This window comes from Pezoporus occidentalis, unplaced genomic scaffold, assembly GCF_034315485.1.
Source record: "Pezoporus occidentalis ecotype Australia unplaced genomic scaffold, CSIRO_AGI_Poc_V1 ctg1, whole genome shotgun sequence".
Taxonomy (NCBI): domain Eukaryota; kingdom Metazoa; phylum Chordata; class Aves; order Psittaciformes; family Psittacidae; genus Pezoporus; species Pezoporus occidentalis.
Window position 1 is genome coordinate 5288399 of NW_026912778.1, and position 19998 is coordinate 5308396.

General features: G+C 37.1%; 1 protein-coding gene across 1 annotated transcript in view; it reads right to left on the bottom strand.

The window, feature by feature from the left end:
- AADAT (aminoadipate aminotransferase) overlaps positions 1 to 10477 on the bottom strand; it is a 66454-nt gene extending 55977 nt beyond the window's left edge. The window contains exon 1 of the mRNA XM_062622761.1: positions 10472 to 10477. The gene's annotated coding sequence lies outside the window, so the exon portion shown is untranslated. The remainder of the gene's footprint in view (positions 1 to 10471) is intronic.
- Between the last annotated feature and the right edge of the window lie 9521 nt (positions 10478 to 19998).

The window sequence follows — 19998 nt, forward strand, 5'->3', positions numbered from 1 at the left end:
ACTTGCAACAGCAAATTGAAGTCTGAGTTGTTTAATTTGCGTGAAACAAGTGAGGCAAGGGTAGGTCCTGTGTTCACTGAAGGTTAGTTAAAAGTGCAGGGCAAACGCAGGCAATACAAGTTCCATTGCACGTAAGAACAAAACTCAATCTTTGGAACATTTTTAGGAATGATTTATTGTGGCTTAGTTCTGAGATTTCCAGTCCTGTTTGAAAAAAATTGAGAAAGTTTTTTCACTCACAATTATTAGAGGAAAGTGCACCTAATCTGACCACTAAAAGTGGATATCGGATAAGCAATGATGTTTGACATTGCTTTTTAGCTTCCAGTCAGTGAGAGTTCTCTGTAAATCTAGCTTATTGTGTCTTCTGGATGTACATATTTGTTTTGTGCCAGAACTTCTGTTTTCTTTCAACCCTAAATATCAACTCAGGTTCATTGTTATTTTTGTCTTGCTTAATTTTTTTTCGTCCCTGATTGATACCCTTTGGTTCTTTCAAGACCATTCTCCTTGTTTATGTGATCTGGCAGGAAGGTTGTTACATTTAGCCCTGTCTCTACTGCTGACAGTTAAATCTACAACATGAAGATGAAAGGAAACAAATTCCTTTTCAGCTTATTTCCCTAAACAAGGTATTCTAAGGGGCAATCTACCTATTTCCTGCTGTCAATTTGTTGCTTGGTTGCTCTGGAAGTCACATTGTAACCTTTCAGGTACTTTTTTCTTGGAATGATCATGCTGTATCTTCCTCATTATGCGTCTAGCCTTGTGCCTTGCAGACATATCTGTCCTCATAGACTGCAGTAATGAAGGTTCTGTTCAAGAGTATTAAGGGCAGACTCTGTTCAAGTGTATTAAGTTTTGGATTTTGTTTCTAAAGTAAGTAACTACCTGGCACTGAAAGGGTGTCCCAGTTTTATCAGAGCAGGCAGTTAATCACTCATGGACTACCTGGGCTTCTTTAGCTGTTTGTTTGCTCCTGTGCCACTTCCTGTTGTTTGGATTGTTTCAGCATATTGCATCATCTTGTCCTGAGCTCATGCAGAAATGTTAGCAATTCATCTTGGCATTTTCCCTTTGTCAGCTGAGGTTGCAAACCAAACTAACATCGTTTTTCAAAATGCCACTTTAGGTGGCAAAGAACTAAGTCCTATAGTCCTTACTCAGCCAGGAAAAAAAGTCCAACCCTGAATCAACCCAAAACCCTCATGCTTGCCAATTTAACAGTAGAGAATCAGGCTGAATTCTGTATACAATTAAAGTGTTCTGAAGCTTACCACTGATTTTTAGTTACTGTTTTCTGCCAATATTAAAACCAAACTGCATTACACTGTACATTTCTTTTTTTTTTTTTGCATGCTTGTAATACCTGAATGGTAAGTTGAGATGTGAAATTTTATATTCTTAGGTACAGATTCTAATTCCACAACTGACTTGGAAATGTTACGAGCAATAAGACTTTTGACTTATATATAGTGGTAATAAATCCTGTCTTGAGTACTTCTTCCTGTCTGGGGGTTGTATGGTATTTTCTTTGACCTGAAGTCCTAAGGTAACCAGAATTTTGACTGAATTGTTTGACAGCGTGAGGAGCTAGAAGATTGTCTTCAAATTTCATGGGGGAAAAGAAAAATAGCCAAGCAAAGAAAATATCTTTTTATGTTCCAGAGAACCGGGGCTTTGCAGTGTCAACTCAGCCCTGTTCTTTAACACAGAATTCTCAAAGGGAAATTATTAATAATAACCTAAAATGTTTCGATAAAATTTGTGCTGTATTAGAAGTCAGAGGATGTAATCCCTATAAAAGCGTGCTTTTCCTGTCTATTGTCTAATAAGGGGTGAGCTGATATTATTTTAGAACTGTGGATTCTGAAAAAGGCTTGTGTGCTCAAAACTATGCTGCTCTGTCAGTGGTATCAATTGATCGAAAAAGGTATTGCCACTCTGTATAAACCTTGCCTGGCTTCATTACAATGCAGTTAAAAATATCAATCAGGCATGAGACACAAATCTATAGAAACATGTCATTATCATCTCAGACTTTTTTGTTATGTGATCAAGATGGGCTTCTTTAGGGAGAAAAATAAAAAGACAAGTGATGTTTTAGAAGAGCTATAACTTTGAGTTGCTATTAAAACAGTAACTGATATGACTGAAACAATCATTGAAAAATACTGCAACTTCATATTTTTCTTAGGGAAAACAAATCTAAGAGTGTGCAGGAAGATATCTGTGGGTAAAAGAAGTGTCTTTAAAGTTATTTGTCTCCCACTTGCATAGTGTCATATGCATTAATCTTTCCTCATACTCTGGCAGAATGACTACTTCAATTTTATAGATTGGTAGAAATGGGAAGGTCAGAGAATTTAGGAGCTAACATTGGCAGGCTATACTGCAATATCATTTCTGCTTGGAGAGTGGTTTTGAGTGACTGTTTCCCCACTTGCTGTTGTGGGTTTGGCCTGAAGGGTAGTTCTGGGGCTCAGAAGTAGATAGCTTCCAGCATAGCGTCTTCTGCAAGGATTCCTTATATCAGTGAAATCATACATTATTAAATGATTTACTATCTCATTGAAATGGGTTGAAACAGCCAGATACCCAGATGTATTTTGTCAGAATCCTTCACTTAGGTGCTGTTGCTCAGCTGCCATCTTACCCTGTAAGTTCTTGTGTTTTTGCTGTCAGTCATGTCTAGAGGGCTGATTCAGCTCCTCACTTTGCACTACTGTTGTTTAGACTGAAGCCTGAGGTTCCCTGAAGTAGCATTCTTGAACTCTGAATGTATTTTGGCCAAAGCCCCTACCACAGGATAGTTTAGTTTGTAACATTAACATTTGATTTGTGACCCTGCAGTTGAAGTGAAGTCAAAACTGGCTATATAAGATGTGAAGCAGAATCCTGCGCAGGATTTTCTGCGTGGCAGATGAGTACATTAAACACCAATGCAAGACATAGTGTGGGACATATTTTCTCATCATCTACTATTAGCTTTTCTTTGCTTTAGAAAATATTTAGGGCAGGGTTGTGAGCCTGTTTTTTTATGCCTTAGGCAGTTGCTGGATATGAAACTGGAGGGACAGTGTCCCCTTGGCCACTGTGTGTAGATCAGAGGCCATGCTTTATAACGTTCCATTTTGTAACATACGGTTGTTTTGTTTGGTCCCTGTTTAGTTGTGGGGCAAGTTGATTACTTAAATATTCACAAAATGGTATAATAGTTTCCCTTAACTCATAAGTTGCAACAGCTGAAAAGCCTTTTCTGATTTTGATTGTTTTCCGAGCAAAGACAAATGGACTAACTGGGTAAAAAGTGCTAAATGGAAGTGAAGATCTGCATTTGCACTGAAAGCAGAATTTTAGATTAAATCAGGACTCTTTGTTAGGAAAGTAATTCAGAGGTTGCAAGTCTTTACTTAGAAGGGTTTGCTATTTTAAGGGAGTTAAACAGAACAACATTGCTTTTCTAGAGACCCCAAATGAGTATGCAGTATTCTGAAGGTGTATAAAACACTTAAAAGCTTGTAGTATACCGATTACTTTAGCCAAGGTGTTTTAATATCTCATTAAAGAAATGAACAGAAAGGAAGACAAGACAGGAAACAGTGTTGTGTGAACTGAAAATTTTATGTACGGCGTCTACAGAGTGGAATCTTAATAGATGATCCCAATCAACTGCAATTAGTGAGCAACGGGAAAACACCTTATGACTGAAATTATCCACATCTATGATATCCAGTCTGTCATATTTAATATAACCTTGAGGGAAAAAAATGCTGGGCTCAGTAACCCTGAACTTAAGAAATCTATACCTATGGTGGGGGGGGGGAAAAGGAGTGTGTTTTCTACAAAACATTTGTGATTATCTGTAAGTGAAGTGCTGTGTTTGGAAGTTTGGAAGCACACTGTTTGTTTTTTTTTACCACTGCCTGTACAGGAACTGAAGCTGAGCCATTTTTTTTTTTCATTTGGTAGGGGGAACCAAAAGTCCAAATGTTTCAGAGTAGTCCCATTAATAAAGTAGCATGAAACAGCATCTGTCTCCTTCTGTCAAAGACTTCATGTCTGATAAAAAATATAATTGCTTGGACTACAAGAATATGTAACATTGGGGTATACTGGGGTGTAATAGGTGTCTTGCTGAAAAACTCAAGAGCAAGACTGGTTCAAAATATGTGAAGTTATGTTCCTCAAAGCAAGTATGTGTTCTCAAAGCTTACAATAGTGACTTAGTAAATTAGGTATATTATGGAACAGGTTTAAGTGGTAGTGAAGTATGTGAAGGTTAGTGTAGGTTAGAGTAGATTTTGAGTTTTTTCTAATGTGTGGAGTAGATAGAGATTTTCTGCTGCACTAAAATAAGCATTCAAAGAGCTCAGTAGTCTAAATGTCCCTGTACTCAACAGATGTTCCCTTCCATTTTAGGGACAAGGGATGGTTAACGATCCTTTCTTAAGTTTTACTGTCATGTATGTTGTAATCCTTTTTGTGGTACATCAGGGGAAAGCACTCATTTGAGGATCATAAGCTATTGACTTCAGTTTTATATTGATAGCATTATGAAATTGTGACAGCTAGAATAATTTGATATTTGTTGCTGACCTTTTCCAAAGGTATGACTTCAAGTCATATAATTCCTTGATTGATACCATGAAGATATTGGAATTGTTTGTTGAATCAAGGCCTAAAGGATATGTTTCAAAACTGATCAGCAGATGCAAGTCATCCTCAAGTAGTTCAATCTGAAGTTCAGTTTAGATCATTATTTGTTGTCAGAAAAGTGGAGGATTAGCTAGAAGCAAGACATATCACTCCATGTGGAGAGCTGTTCTGGTTTGCTTGTGTCTGCTTCCCTCCATTATTGCCATTCTTGTTCTTCAATACTTGTTTCAGATCCTACCATTTCTCCAAAGCAGAGACTTTTTCCAATAAACTGAACAATTTTTAATAAAATGTGATGTTCTAGAGTGATTAAGTTATAAAATATTATAAAAATGTCCCAGAGTGGTTCATTTACATTGTTAGACACAGAAGTGTCTCGCTGTGTTTGTGTTTTGTTGTTTCCTTAGCCTAGGGTTATATGTATGGGGTAAACTAAAAGGTAAGGATTATTTATATCTAGTGATACTAATTAAAGTCACAGATAAAGCTATTTGTTCCTGCCTTTCTGCCTTCAGATTAGAGGAATTTTGATTTCCTGCTCATCCTCTCCACAGAAGGGACAGATTACCTGTGCTGGCCTTATATGAGTCCAAGTGATGTGGCTCCCAGCTGCTACAGTTGAAGTTGGTCCTTTGCTTTCTGCCAGTTCCAAGTCTCTTGGGATTTAATTTCATAGTGAAGAGAAGAATAAAAGAAAATGTAATGATAATCTGTCATGCTGTATGATGGTTGCTGCTTTCAGGTATGTTCAGAAAAGTTTCAGCTGTTTTAATTGCAGTAGCTGTTTCCTTTGGTCCCATATAATGATGAGCTGTTGTCCTGGAGATATTGTCCTTAGTACTCCTCTGATGTGAGGTCATATTTGAGGTTCTGATTCTTCGCTTCAAAGCACCTAGCTGCAATTAGCCCAAGGAGGCGTTTGTTGTGGTATCCAACTGACCTAAAATTCTGCAATAGATCACGGAAAAAAACCAAATCTCTTAAGAGGACACTTGATGTGTTGTTAGAGCTGATACAGTTGGACAGCTGCAGATTCACTACCTTCAGTTATCCTGGTATAAAACACTTGAAAAAGTTATTTTTCCAATGTCTGTATAACAAAAAAAAATTCTAAATGTATGCTCCTGTCTTACCTCTGCAAAAAAAAAGGAATAGCAACGTGTCAACATTCTACTAGTGTGTAGAGGTGCCCTAGTGATGAACCTGCTGTAATACCTGAACAGACAAACTAAAATGCACAGAAAGCATCCAGGATATAAAGCAAGGCAAGACCTATTTCACATCATCCAAAAGAAGGGGCAAAAAACCAGTTCTCTACCTCCTGTAAACACTGCAAGACTGAGTACGGCAGGACTTTGTTATGAAAAAATGTAAACTCATGAATTTGCTAAACTTTGAGACTAAACCCAGTCTTTCACCAGGTGATTTATTGCAATTTGCTGATTCCATGCTCTGTGCAGCCAAAATGCTGTGTTTTGCAGCTTGTGGTTCTGTTCTGCCAGTCCTTTTTGAGTGGCTTTTGGGCACACAACTTGGCCCTCAGGGTGCAAACTGAGATATGCCAGGAAACACTGAGCAGCTTTATGCTTCTCTTGAATAGCACTGGGATTGGGAGAGTGCTCTTGGAGACCAAGTGCTGGTGTTCAAATGTAAGCCAAGTCAAAGTGGAACTGCCCCTAAAATGTCCATTTTAGGGGAGCAAAAATGAACAGTCAGCTTAAAAAATAAAAATGAAAGAATGTTATCAGCAAACAAATAACAAACCCCAACACTTTTCTGCTGACTTTTGTAGACTTCTGTAGTTCTTTGCACTTCGCTCAATATTTATCAGTTTCAACAGCCTTGAAATGGAAACTGCAGTTGCTTTGAAAAATAGATGCAGGTTATTTAGTTTCACTCTAGTCTCTTATAAGCATCAGTGTGTTTGCTGGAATGCTCTTTTGTAACTTCAAGGAGGATTCTTAGTAAGTTGTGAGCTACACCCTATCTCATGAAAACAGTGGGAAGAGGGTGGTTTTCTAGCAGCCATTGTTTTCCAAAATGTAATAGTGTCAAGCCTTTCCTTCATTAGAGGAACATGGAGACAAAGTTGTAACTGCTTTGGTCTTGCAGCGCTCAAGTTAGTGTAGTCTAGACCTCTTTTGGTAGATATTAGAATTTGGATCAAAACTGTGAGCTCAGGCATAAATTTTTTGCCTTTGACTCACAGTGAGCCACTTATCTTACATTCTTCCTGTGTGTGAGAGAGGATTTGTTGAGGGGTTTGCATGGGTATAGCATGTGAATGCCATGTGTTTTGAGCAGTATGCATGAACTGAAAAAAAAGCTAGTATGACAACTGTTACAGGTTATGGTACATCTAGTGAACACTGGGGAATGTTCTACAGCAGCCATTTAAGCATGCCCACTAAGAACAGGTCAGTTACTCAGCTTACCCTGAGCTGTCTCATCTATCAGTTCAGAACCTGTAATGTTAAAACTGAATGAGCTTGCATTGAATGTGCAATGTTTTAGGAATAACAGACAGCCCAATGGTTTAGTCTCTTAAAAAGTTAGTAATTTTCAGTTCAACATAACTAACAAACTCAACTAGGCTTAATGGACAGGCTTTGTTCAAGAAACTGTGTCTGGGAGATAACTTAGAGCCATGCCACAAATAGGGTTCGAAGCCCAACCAGACATCCGCCTGTGCTTGCTCTGCATTGGTGACTCTCAACCTTTTCCCTTGCCTGCTACCTGCTTTGCATATCCTGCTCTGTGCTGCTTTTTTTAAAGCTAATGCAGACCCTATCCGTGTTTTCAATGAAGTGCTTTGTATAGTAATTATGCACATACGCAAGATTTCAGTGACCCCAGTGCAGCTCTGTATTTGCAATTAAGTGCATTAAGATGAGGACATTACAGTTTAATTTTTCAGTTCTTTTTGGAACTGAGATTTTACATTATATAGAAGCATACCGTCATATAAAAAAAACTGTAATAAAAAATAATAACTGCTAAGAGAAAACTGTTCTTAAATAGGAATGTGAGCCTTGATCTGGTTTTTGACAGTTACCAGCGATGTTTTTACAAGCTTGCAATGTGCAGTATTGTCTCTGGATTTAGCTGGCATGCGATAAATTTTTAAGTCTGCATTCTTGTTGGAATCACAACTTTAGAAAAGTAAAGGATCTGGAAAGTTAAAGATTAAAAAAGGGTAACTGCAATGGAGATTAAGGATGCCACATTGAATACATTCTGTATGCATGTGATATTGAAAGTAAATATAACCAATCCCATTTATCATGTCTAAATCTGCAGGTTTCAAGGTTTGTTTTCCTTTTTTTTTGTGGGAAACTGCACAGGCTTGGTTTTAATTTGTTCCATCTTACTATTGAGGTAGCTCTGCACTGACAGCATAAACCCTACAGTTCTGATAAAGCACCTGTGGCCTAAATATTTAAGTTGTTTGTCTTTGGGAGTCTACCTGCCCTTTCAATCCATGTTTATATCATGAAATATTGAAGTTTTGCATGACATTTATCAACTTCCAGCTGAAGGAAGAAAATTCATTACTGGCAATAAATGGATACAGCCATACTGTTATCACTGAAGTAACATCTGCTTATGAGCGACTGTGGTCCAATATTTTATTTTTCTTTACATCAGTAGGATTAAATTTGGAACCATATTTTTCCTACGTAATAACTATTCTCAGGAATTGAAAATCAGAAGCATTTTATAAATGAGCATATCCTATAAACTCAAACATGTATTCCTTCAGACCTTTAAATCCTGCTTTCTGCATAAAGACTTGGTGATGGTGGACTAAATTGAAGCTGCCTTACTGCAGCTATTTTGTCCAGTGTTCTATCACAGACCAATATTAATATTTTATCCCCTTTAATATCATTACATGATGCAGGCTTAATTTAAATGGATTTGACGGGCCTCTTGGTTGGCTTGACAGCCAGAGGGAAAAATTAATGTTCTGCATTTAATCTCAGCTCAAGGCGCTAAATTATTTTGGAGGTCGAAGCTGCCATGCATATCATGCTAAATTATTGAATGTAATAACTATTAGCCCAATGTCTATTTATAGATTATTTTTTTAAATTGTTGTTTACTCCATGCATCTTCAGCTAATTTTGAAGAGAACATTTCAAGTTTTCCTCATCCGATACAGTACTACTGTATCTTTTACAGATACAGCACTGGGTATTATTTAACCAGCAATAGCAAAGGAGATAATGGAGCCAGCAATCGTTAAAGCTGTGGAAATAGAATAGCTTTCTTGCTGATAAATTGCATAGTGTACACAGCTTATGTAACATACACAGTCTTCACTACTTCAGTTCAAATTACTTAATTTTAAAATTTTATAAAGGAAATTATTTCCTTGTTTTTTACTATTATAGAAGAGATGCAGGTCCCAAGGAGCAGTTGAAGAGCTAATCATGTAACTTAGAAACCCAGATTTAAAGCTATATGACAGTGACTTGTTACCTTAAGAGTACCATATGTTTTAGGAAAAAACATATTTCAGGTTAGACTGAATACAAAATGTTGTTAGCTGTTTTTTAAAGAATGCTATAAATAGGAATTGTCACGTTAAAGCTTGCTATAATGTAACTATTGTTACATTATGTATATGTCGATACATATTTTCTTAGCTTTGCATCCCCTGCTATCTTAATCTGCCATGCTAAATAATGTCAAGAAATGTGATAATGTGTATGTGCTAGAGCACTGTTAGGCTTAACGGCCTGTTTGTATAGCAAGGGCTCTGAGAAATACCAGTCTCTAGAACTGGGTGTGTATGGCCGTTATCTGAAATGCCTCTTCTTTACTGTGAGGGTGGTGAGACTCTGGAACAGGCTGCTCAGGAAAGCTGTGGATGCCCCATCCCGGGAACTATTCAAGGTCAGCCTAGATGGGGCTGTGAACAACCTGGTGTAGTGGAAGGTGTCCCTGCCCATGGCAGGGGGGTTGGTACTAGATGATCTTAAAGGTTCCTTCCAACCCAAACCATTCTATGATTCTGTAACTCTGTCTCCTGGCACATGAATCAGTTTCTCACCTCAGTGTTTTCTGTTTTGGTGATGAAAATAAGAGGTACTTAATATGCATCGTTTAACAGCAATACCTATCTGTGAAGTAGAGCTTCTGTAACTGTTTCCCTTTCAAGCATCATCAGTTGTGACCAATGGATTATAAGGAAGTGCTAATGTCTGGAACACTGTCTTCCTTGCAGTAAGTAATGGTGGACCAAAAATATTTATGTGCTATTGAACAGTGCATACTTACCACAAATAAAAGTGGAGACCATTGTACTGGTTTTATATGAGTTAATACATTTTTAATTTAGATGTACAACAACAGAGACAAGTTGCCTTATGGTATGTCTTGTAGGATCCATTGATTTAATATTACAACAGTTAAATAAAGTGACTCTTTTTAGGTATTGGTATAACCAGAGTAACAGCAGCTTTGCCTTGTCATTCTGACAAAACAAATTCAATGTCTCTTTGTACAAAAGCTCATGTAAAAATGTTTTCCTTTTGTGTTTTTTTTTTTTCTTTAATTTTACTTATTTTGTGTACCCTCTAAACCCCAGCCCACATCCATCTCACATGAACTCTTCAACTGCTGCAAGTTCATTGTTGTAAGACAGGGCTTCAAATTTCCCTTTAGCAGACTCTGAGGAATATCTTGGGTTGTGAATAGAAATGGATAGATGAAATAAATGCTTTGGCATCGGTGCACAAATGTTTGTAGCAAAGCTGTGGATAATGCCTTAGGCAGCTCAAGTCTGTGTGCCTTGACCATAGTGGTTCTTGACTCTGGGGAAAAGGGCTGTGTCCTGTCACTTCAAAAGGATGTTTTTTTCTAAAAGATTTTTCTGAAATTGTTGTTGTGTTTGGGTTTGGTTTTTTTTGTTTGTTGTTGGGTTTTGGTTTTGTGGGTTTTTTTGCTTGTTTTTTTTGTTTGTTTTTGTTTTTAAGATTTTCAGTTACTTGATACAATTTCTCTTCTTTGAGATTGGAAAGGGGGAAGGGAAAAAGCCAGTTCTTCCTTTCTTTACTCTTGACTGCCGCCCTGGATAAAATACCCCTAATGGTAACATTAATCCTCTGTGGACTTATTCCTGCTTTTAAAGATATTGGAAAAGGAGGGGAAAAAAAGAACGAGGACTTTCTAATACAGGATTAAATCCATAGTCTGTTTACTAGCATTGTATCTCTGATAGGTCTTGAATATGAGTAATAGTGTCTTTAAGCTTTTCTCTTTTCCTTCTTTTTTTTTTTTTTTTTTCCTTCTCCTAATAAAGGTTTATTTCTGTTATATCCGGGCCTCCACACTGTATGGTTGAACAGAAAAAATTCTTGGCAGATTCCTGCATTTAGCACCTGTATGTATGTAGGCTTGGTACTTTGGTTTAGGTATGTTCCAGCATTATCTCTTTTTTTCTGACCCCTGCCACTTGCCCTTCATATGCTCTGCCTCCTACCTCAGTAGGAAAATGGAAGTCTAATTGCTCAGGCTTCTAGGGCCAGTGCTGATCCTTTCCTTACAGTATCTTAGTTACTGAAGCACACTGTTTTCCAGAGCTTTTGCTTACTCTTTTGTGTATTTCTCAGTAGAATAGAGAAAATTGAAAATAAATATTTCTGTCTCTTTGCAAAAAGATATTCTAAACAAGTACAGCTGGTACAGGACACGCATAAATCCAGACAAGTGGTAGAAGCCTGTGTATGCTTTGTTTGCTTCTTCACCATTTATTACTTTTATATGGTCTGAATTACTAAAATATTTATTCCCTAGAAGGTTATCTTTTTTCGTACATGTGGTTTCTCCTCCAAGTCAGGTAGCCTTTTTTGCTAAAATTGCTGGGTGTTTAACTGTAAATAGAAAAATATTGTGTCTTAGTTACCTGCTGTGGTTTATTACTGCAATTAATTTTGCTAAAATAACTTCTTATTTGTATCTTAATATATTACTTTTGTCATATTGCTACTCTTTAAATTCCTGATCCAAAATGAAGTTATAAATGCAGTCCACTAATTCTGTGAGTAGAGTAAGATTTATAATTTTAAAAGTGCATGAAATTCTCTTGAACCAAAATTATAAATAGCCTGTAGCCTCCCTTATTCATCACAGCTTGTGTTTTGCTGTGCACTGTGAAATGCTGATAAAAAATAAAATATGGCTGTATAGCAGACTAGACTAGTCTTCTAGATACAGTGTATAAGTTATCACTTTCTGTGTTGCATTTCTGTCATTTTGTCTTCCAGTGAATTAACATGACATGCCACTGTTACACAGTTAGGGTATGTCTTCATAAGCAAATAGGCGCGTGTCCTTCACTCTTGTGAGCTCAATTGAATGAATTTAATATGAGTAAATAGGATCTTCTTTAGTTTAGCCAGCTAACACATGGCTTCAGATTTTCTAGCCTTCTCCTAAACAGTGCTTTTCAATCATATCATACTCATTCAGCTGAGTAATCGTGACTTAAAAAAACACATACAGGTTTTTGCTCCTTGAGACTTAGCCTTAGAGAAATTTCTTGGGAAAGGGCCTGAAAATGCCAAGTTCAACTTTATTTACTTTAAGTCAATGGTAGCTTTGTTATTAACTTCCGCAGGATCACATAGTATAAGAACGTGATTTCTCAAGCTATTTCACTAATTAAAAATTGATTTTTGGCTTTGTGTGGATTAACACTGCTGGATAGAGAGTTGTAGGTGTTTTTATGTTTCCATCCTGTAAGCCCAATTGCCATGTAGCTTGTGCCAGAACTGAGCTGGAAATAATGGTAAATCTAATTCTGCTATTAAAACAACAAAAAATACTGCCAGCAACTGTGTACAGCTATGTACACAAATGTCTGGTACCTGCAGAATTTCACTGACTTTAATCTAAAGCACTTAATAAAACTGCCAGAATCAATGTTAGTTACATCTTTTTTTTCTGAGGGAAAATTCAAGTTCTGACTGTATATCAATTTCTTTTTTTGCTAAAATCCTGTAGCATATTAAGTTCTTTTTGTACTGCCAGTTTTCACTGTTCATGATGTTTAATATTAGTTATTCCTAAAGGAAAGCAACGAAAGCCTTCTGGATTTAAGTGTTTGTTCCTCCTTACATGGGAAAAAACTTCCAATTGACAACAGTCTACTTTCCAGAAACACTGATGCAGGATTTCTCTCTTTGCATCTGTCTGGTGGCATTTAGAGTCTAAGTAGATTCAGTCTGATCTGAACTGCTTCAGTGAAAATTTCTGAATGAAGAACATATTTCAATGACCTATTTTCAGTTTAAACAATGTGCTGAAATTCGTTGCTGAACTCAGAGGAAGGACTATATGGATCATAAACTTATATCACCGTTTTACTGTTGAACAATTATGGCTATTTCTTTAGTAGATTTTCAGGAATTAATATTTTATTTTAAATGTATTTGTTTTTGTTTTGTCCAAGCAAGTATGCTGGCAAATATACAAGAAGCCTACAAATCTGCAGGAGTGAAGCATGTTCATGACTTACATTTGGGGACTGTGGACCACAAGACTGCTTAAATGACATTAAGTGAAGTTTTCCTACTAAGTTAAATGTCAAATTCTTAGTTTAGAGTTTCCTCCAATTTATCTACCATTGAACATTTCACTCTGTTTTTCATCACTGACTTACACTGCAGTGAGGAGAATTTAAGTTAAACAGGATGACATTTCTGGGTATCAGCTGTGAAACAAAGGGATTGAAAGAGCTTCACCATTCAGTCTGGACCTTTAGGGGGGTGTAAGAGGTCAGATATGCATGTCAGAATGGTTCAGGTATTCTTGATCCTTGTTTAGGTCAAGCATATATCCTAGACACCCCCTTTAAAGTGCTCCCAGTGCTATTTTATGATGGTTCTGTCTTAGGCATGTTGTACCTTGTAGTGAGCACTTCGCTATGGGTAAATGTGATATAACAAGGAAGAGAACTTGAACTTAATAGAATATACTTAAACCAGTAGAGTGTAATTCTTTGTTCAGAAGTAGGAAATCCATGTGGTTTTAAACTTTCTATATTGTAGATAAATAATGAGAGGTTGTACTTGCTTAGATTATAGCATTCAACTGGAAAAAACAAAGCAATTCTTGGAAAAAAGATACTATTGTTTCCATATAACACATAGAACTCTGATGTATTGAGATTTTTCGAGTTAACCAGTGAACTTGAATTTCAGGATATGAACCAGTACCATTAAGTCATTGAGCATAAACAGTGATTGCTTGGTTGCATATCCCCAGTGTAGCAGCGAAGTGTGTGGGCGTTCAGAAATGTGTCAGAGTCATTTTGCTGTTGTAGAGATGCTGTCCCTTTAAGTATCTAGCTTTTACCACTGTTTTTAATGAATACATGCTTAGTAACTGGGTTTCTTAGATTGAATAATTAAGTAGAAGCAGAAGCAGGTTAACTTCTATCAGTTATTCTCAGGTGAAAGCTGATGAGAAACCTTCTTATTTTGCAATTTATCTTAGGGAAAGGGACAATATTTTTCATATTTTCTAGAGCAGACAGCCTCTTTTCTATGCTGCTGTTCAATAGCATGAATTAAGCTCTCTGAGATCAGCAAAAAAGGTGTTTGAACAACAGCAGGCTATTGAAAAGGATTAAAAAAAGTAGCTAGCTACCGACTTTAATGCAATAGATATTTAATGGTGAAACATTCCTGTCTAAGCAATTCTGTTGCTGAAAATCCACAGACTTTTAATGCTCCTTTCATTATTTTCTATAATTTAATATCCTATTTAGTTACCTAGAATTCAGAAACCTCGGTGAAGACTATCTAGTCAGCTTTAATTTCTTAGCAGTGATCTTCCTATGCAGTCTTACCTTCTGTTGACCTACATTTGAAGTGCAGCTCTGTGCTGAAAAGCTGCAACTGTCTGTTGAAACGCATTGTGTAAGATAGGCTTACTGCTCCACAGCCCCTCTTAGACTGAAAAGTCAGCAAAAATAAATAACATTCCTACTTCTTCTGCCTACTTGGAGGCAATAGAAATACAGGGGATTTGCATCGCATATCATTCAAGGGTTGGTTGTTGAGCTTCAGTAAGAAAATGAAATTGTATAATTGCAGGAGGTGGGAAGGTGGCAGTTGCACAGGCCTCCAGCAAAGTGGGGTGGGGGAGTTTGTGCCAGCAGAAAGCCCCTTCTTAGCTGTTTAAGATCTGCTCAGAGGCAAATCAGACATATTCATTCCTTCTTGCTGCATAAGTAGTGCTGGTGAGTAGCATTGGAACAGGGCCCGAAAGATGTACTAGATCTTTTTTAGCTTTCCTGGCCGGCTACTTTTCTTTAAAGGAGGCTTATTTGAAAGTGGTATTTATGTATGTATTGACTGGCAAGGAACATTCTGGCTGGAAACACTAGCAGCTGTGGGGCTAGAGACATTAATTTCTTCTCTGACTTTTTTCAAAATGTTAGATTCCCTGTGGGTAGAGTAAAGCCTCCTCTTTGGTGTTAGTTCTGACTTTGAGTTTTCTTATCCATTGTCAGGGTTGGAAGTAGAAACAGAGTGGTGGGTGGGAAAGAGTATCTTAATCAAGAATCATTGCAGACAATTGGAGAGGGATCAAGGATAAAAGTAATCTCTTACATCAGTGAAGTTATAGAATTGATTCATTTAATAGGAGAATGACATGCGATCCAGTTATCAAACTGTGGTAAAGAAAGGGGAATGATGCCATGGTCTGTGGAAATAGTTTCCTGAGATGGATTTCAAGGACAAGTTGGATAAACTTTGGAAATGTTTTGAAATATTTGAGACTTGGTCAAGTATACAATTTTTGAGGCTGGTGGAACCCCTGTTTGAAACCATGTTGTAATGGAGCAACGTGGTTACAAAGACTGCCAGAACATCCTAGTGCGATGTGGAAAAAGAAATGAAAATTTGCCTTCTCTAGAGTGAGATCAGGCTATAAAATCGGAGGAAATCTTGGACAGTGTTATCCTTAAACCTAAGAAGGATTTTATAATTTAATCAAAAGAAGCTTGTAAGAAATAATGCAGAGGATTTCACAAATCATAAAAGAAACCTCTGTCTTAATCTGTGCCCAGTTTTCGGACAGATAGCTGTGAGGTGCGAGATAGGTGTGCTGAAGCCTGAAGGTAAGAATGGAAAATACCTGAGGAGAAATAAGGTGCCTTTTGTGCAGCAAAGTAGTTGTGAGAAATTTTCCATAAACCTTTCTGTCTAGTGATGAAATTATCATCTTGAACACAAATGTAACTTACATGCTTAAAAATTTGCCCAGTCATGCAGAAAGCAACACACTATAACTAAAGTTACAATAAAGGATATATGGACTGGTAACATTGAACATAGACTGGTCTTTGTGTCTCAGCTTGTGCAGCAGGGGAACATGCTTGCTAAATGTGTCTGAGCTAGAATGGCTTGCAGCAGGAAATGAAATTATGTATTCTGGGGCTGAAAATATGCCCCAGAAAATACTTCAGAAAGACATGATATCATAGCATAACAGGCATTGTTGTAGATAAAGGTAGAGAAAAAAAGCCAAGCCAAGCTAAGCAGAAGGATGGAGATGTTCTAGACCACATTCTCAGAAAGGAGGCAGATGATGCCATTAAGCAAAGGGCAAAACCTAATACTTGGCGTGATTCAATGTCTGACAAAGAATATTACATGTTAGCATGCTTAAGGAAAGGTAAAGGCCTCAAGCTAAACCCAAATTGTTTGTGCATCCTATTATATAATTACCCTGTGGTCCTTCAAATGGCCGTTATTTTCACATTCCAGAAATAATGTATCAGAGTGTCACTCCTAAACACCTAATTTGATTCACAAACTGCATGAATACTAAATGTGGTAAGTGTCCATAACAGATCCATTTTGTCCTTATGACTTATCCTACCAAAATACAGGGAGCACAGGATCTGTTCTAGTGTGTGGTGCTGTCTGCTGAAATGCTACTGCTTAGAAAACCTGACATCAGGTTCGTAGTTGTATGCTCACTCTTGTTCCAATATAAGAACGTCCAACCACATCATATGCTACAGTGAGGATTGACATGACCTACTTAGCTGAATCTGAGACTCTGAGATTAGGACACATTAGTGATTTTTTGCAACTGGAGATGTTAACAGAGGAGAATCTGGAATTTCAGCAACACAAGGGAACGTTATCTCTGGGGGAACCAAGTAGCAGCAGGATGAAGGGCTAAGCAAAATGGCACAGTCTAAAACTGCCAAGGTACATATTTTCATATGGACTGTGCTACCATAGGCTGTCTGACAACTTTAATTTACATGTTGTTTTGTCAAGACTTTTTCCTTCTTTCAAAGAAGGGAATAATTAGAGCTAGATTAGAATTAAAGCATGACAGATGGAGATCTTTCCTTGCTTCTTATGTGTTGCCTTTTTAGAAGTAATTTTTTTTTATATACCCAATAAAAAGTGAAAAAAATCATAGCTACAAGATCATACTTAGTGTTTTCCTCCATTGCTTTCACCTAAAATAATGTAGGCTGTTATTTGTAAGGCTGTTATTTAATATTACAGTACTAATTGGGTACATTCTTTTCTAATCTGTATTCCCTCTTACATACCAGTGAAGTGCTTTTAAAATGCAAGATATCAAATGTCACAACTTTTCTCCCATACTTTTTGTTTAAAAAAAGATAAAAATAAAAATTGCTGCATCTGCTAGTTCTAAATCAGCTCACTGCTGCTGCTTCTATAAACAAGATAGCTATAAGCAAGTTATAAAGAGACAGATGTGAAATCTCTTTCCTGCTTATGGCTAGTCCTTTCTTCATTACCGTTAATTATCATGGCAGCTCTGTGGACAGAAAGCTCTTTTGGTCTCAGATTAATATGGCCTGTGAATTGCTCCATTTAAGGACAAACATTAAGCTAATTTCTGAGAGGTTTGAAGTTGTGTATTTTGGGATGTTTCAAACATTTCAGTCTCCACTTTGGAATCATATTTGTCTTGGTGCATGAAGAAAAGTCAAGGGATCTTGAATTTTATACCACTGCTTCCTTGATCCTCTGGCATGACAATGTAATAATGTAGTTCTGAATCTGGCTCACCAAATGCTTTTTGTAGTGTTAGCATGCATAAATGCATAATCCCACAGTTGCAGATTCATGTAACTCAGCAGAAGTTTGACCTTCTATTTTATGGCTTTTCTGTGCCAAACTCTCAGATTCTGATGAGGAGCATCTTATGGGCATGTTGTGACAGGACAAGGGGGGATGGCTTTAAATTTATAGAAGGGAGATGTAGATTAGACATTAGGAAAAAATTCTTCCCTGTGAGGGTGGTGAGGCACTGGCACAGGTTGCCCAGAGAAGCTGTGGCTGCCCCATCCCTGGCAGTGTTCAAGGTCAGGTTTGATGGGGCTTTGAGCAACCTGGTCTAGTGGAAGGTGTCCCTGCCCATGGCAGGGAGTTGGAACTAAATGATCTTTAAGGTCCCTTCCAACCAAAATCATTCTATGATCTACATTGAGACAAATAAAAATCTACGTAGATATTTAACATCTAAATCTTTTCATATCTTTTACATTATCACTTCTGGATTTATTTTGAAAACAGAATGCTAACCTGGTGCTTTCCATCTCACTGTGGTAGCATGGCAGGAAAATGGGATTTTTCCCCACAAATTCTAAACTATGATAAATCGATTTTATAGAGGAAACACCTTTTGGCTGCTAAATTGCTTAGTATGTTTTCCCATGTTGAAAGCTGTTCCTTAAGCACATATTATTGCAGCGTAGGGTGGTGGAAAAAATTGTAGACAAGTTGTGCTCTGAAAAGATGGTGGTGTATTCAGTAAGAAGTTCTATGAAGTCAATGGCATGTTCTGCTGCTAAGTGGAAGAAAAGTATTAGAAGATGAATTTAAAAAGCAGAAATATCAAGGGCTCTGTTCCAATGTGTTTCAGTCTCTGGATGTATGATCCTATAGTGCAGTCATGGATGTCAGAATGCCTCTCTCTAGGGAAAAGGAGTAGCCAGATGATGGTTCACTCACTTTGGGATAATGGCTATGGCAGATAATGGAGAATGTCCTTACCTCTGATTCACATCAATGGATAACTTCTTTTCATTAGCAATGGTCCAGTTGTATCCTGTGACCTGTAAAATCAGAGATGTCCAAGTCATTGTCATAAAACCACACATTTTATAAGTGCACATGACTGTTGATAGTATTCAGTTTAGGCAGAAAATAAAAGGTGAATTTCATCTTGGAAGAAGAGTTTGAAAGGATGTTTTAAGAAAAGTGATATGCAAATATGATTGAGGTTGGTATTTAGCTATAAATGCTTGTCTTCTGGGAAGCTGAAGTGGAGCAGCAACCAGAATGCCAAAGGCTGTCCCCCTCTGACCTCCCCCACAGGTTGTAAAACACCAGTATTCTGAGTTCCCAAGTGGTGGTATTTTTGGTTTTCATGGAGATTAGTTGATTTAATTACATTTAATTTATTGATTGAAATCAGTTTAGTTGATTATATTTAATTACAGTACTCAGTTTTTCTTCAGGGTACTTTTGATCTATTAACAATTGTTGAAAATATTTGTCATACTCAGGATGAAATTCTGTCCACAGAGGTGAGTGTCAATATTGCCATGGACTTTAAACCAATTGATCTCTTGTCTACTAGATCTTCCTGTAAGCAGTAATTATACTGTATTGAAGCAAGAAGTCAATGAGCCAAATTTTCAGTGAAAGGGTGAAATACTTCTCAAGTCAAAAGTTGCTCATTAATGTTAACAGCATGGCTGGCTTTAGAATATTAAGTTGCTCAGTTAAGGATTCCAAAGCCAGGAAATGGCAAATCTTGGTCTTGCGGATGTGTAACATCACAGTTCCTAATTAGATTAATGCGTACTGTTTCTCAGATCATGCCATATGATGTTTAACTGGCTAATTTATTCATTAGGTTGTGTTTTCAAGCCTTTATTTTTTTGTATAATTTGAAATCCATGGTTACATGCAAAAGCCTGTATAACATATGGGATTCAAGTGATATAAGAAGACAAACCTTTCTTAAAGGGAAAAATATAGCTGATCTCTAGAGATATAAGTCCCTGCAAATTAATCTTTTTTTTTTCCAAATACTTTATAATGAAGCTAAATATGTGCTATGCATTTTAGTTTTTTTACATGTTGTTTAGCAAATGACCCTGTGATTAAAGAAAATGAGATTAAATAGTGAAGATCGACAGTCAGTGTACGTAAAGTGTATGTTTGGATAGTTTTCTCTTTGTACACACAGTCCTGCAATAGTGTTCGTTGTGATCCTCAGTATCTTAAAGGGCAGAGAGGGTAAAGCTGGGAA